This window comes from Hipposideros armiger, unplaced genomic scaffold, assembly GCF_001890085.2.
Source record: "Hipposideros armiger isolate ML-2016 unplaced genomic scaffold, ASM189008v1 scaffold_1500, whole genome shotgun sequence".
Classification (NCBI taxonomy): Eukaryota; Metazoa; Chordata; class Mammalia; order Chiroptera; family Hipposideridae; genus Hipposideros; species Hipposideros armiger.
In genome coordinates, this window is record NW_017732850.1 from 180965 (window position 1) to 182853 (window position 1889).

Genomic DNA, 1889 nt, shown 5'->3' on the forward strand with positions numbered 1-1889 from the left:
AAATTTTTTTTTCAGTTTAATTTTATAAATTTATTTTATTCAACTTGGAAAAGAAATACAAGTCCCTGGGTATTTTTGTCAGGGGGGAGTGGGCAAGAAGAAGAGCATAGGAAACAAGGCAAGATCTGAGCATCACAGTGGCTGTCTCATGTCCACATCCCTTATGGGGACGCGGTGGAGGTTGAGCAGGGGACTCAGGTCTAGAAAAGACCATGGTGAGGACGCCCAAGATGTAGGCTGCCACCAACTTTTGTCCCAAGGAAACATGTAGGATTTGGGGCAGCTGGCTGCTGAGTTCGTTCTGGAGCAGGAGCGGCAAGAAGGCCACCAAGACTATGCCCACCAGCAAGAAGAGGAAGAAGGAGCTGGTGACCAGTTGCAGGTGGGATTCTTCCAGGAGATGTCTGGCTGTGGGTAGCGCTATCCAGGAAGGAGGCCCTGGATGGGGCATTGGGTGGGGCTGTCCCTGAAGTTCAAGAGTTATGCTGCGGCCCTCAGAATTGAGGTGATGTCCTTGTTCCCCTCCCCCCGCCCCCCGACTCGGCCCTCAGCTCCCTCTTCAGACAGCTTAATGTGGAATTGATCCTGGACATCATGGTGGCTGGGAATGGGGGCCACATGACAAATCATAATGTCAATGCAGACTGAGGTTTTACATATCCTTCTGCGTCAACACTGTATACGAGTATGTGGCAGGTGCTATGCACAGAACTTGGAAGCGAAGCTCACCTCCCATGGGGTTATAGAGGGTCAGCAGCTCTATAGAGGGGTCTACTCTGTTGGTCCACCCTGAATACTAGATCTGGGGGAAAGACAAGGACTGGAACAACATGTCCCAAGGGAGGAGGGGAACCCCAGGAACCCTGCCCAGGAGCTCCCAGACTCACCAGCTCCTGGTCCTGGGACACCTCATGGCGCATGCAGGCTCTGGGTGGTAGGACATCCAATGGCAGAGATGGGGTGGGGGGAACGGCCTGGAGTCTAGAGCTGGGGAACAAGAGGGGTGAAAAGGAAGAGATGAGATCATGGGGAAAGGCCTGGACTAATGACGCTGTTGCCATCACCACCTTGGAACCCCACTAGATAAGGCTCCCACAGACCAGACCCAGGGGCCCCAAACCTTTCCCCTCTCTAGCTCTGCACTGTCCCTCTAGGCCCCTATCTCAGTGTCATTTTAATTTGCATTTCAGCTATCACAAGTGAGGTTGAACATGAGATATAGTTTTCCCTTATAAAAGTTAACAGCCTGGTTAAACTAAGCAGCATGGATAATGCCATACATTCTGAATGGTATATGCTAGGTTTCAGTTTCTCCATCTGCTAAATGGAGCAGTTAAACACGTATGACAATTAGAAAATTATGCTTGGCATTAATAGGAAACCACAAATGCCTTTTTCACTGGATTCTTTAGTTCTAGGACTCCCCCTTCAGAGAGCATATGCCCGTCATATGCTCTTGGTCACTCTTGGAGCCTGTACCATCAGGTTGTGGAGAGTTTTCTCGTAGCTCTAGTAGACGCCCTCTTCCTGAATGCACTCCTCCTATCATTCCCATCTGGATAAATAGCACTGTCATTCAAGCCAGAAAGCTGGCACCTGCCCCTGCTTGGCTTCCATATCCAGTTAGCCCTGGAGTCTTACTGGCACGGCCTCCACAGACTCTCTCTGTCACCCTGCCCTCTGTTCTCCCAGCTGCTGCTGTCTGAACCTATGCCTGGACTCCAGGGACAACCTCCTCTCCAGGTTCCTGGTTTCTGGGTTTTGCCTCCAGTCTTAATGGGGTCTCCAGAATATTTTTAAAATTTCCTTTGATGCTTTATTTGTATCCTACAGTGTAGTGGCTTGAACAGTAACCAAAAAAAAAACTTTGTGTCCATTCAGAATCTCAG

General features: G+C 49.8%; 1 pseudogene; it reads right to left on the reverse strand.

Moving 5' to 3' along the window:
- The window catches only part of LOC109377680 (motile sperm domain-containing protein 3 pseudogene), an 8014-nt pseudogene extending 7094 nt beyond the window's left edge, over positions 1 to 920 (reverse strand).
- Between the last annotated feature and the right edge of the window lie 969 nt (positions 921 to 1889).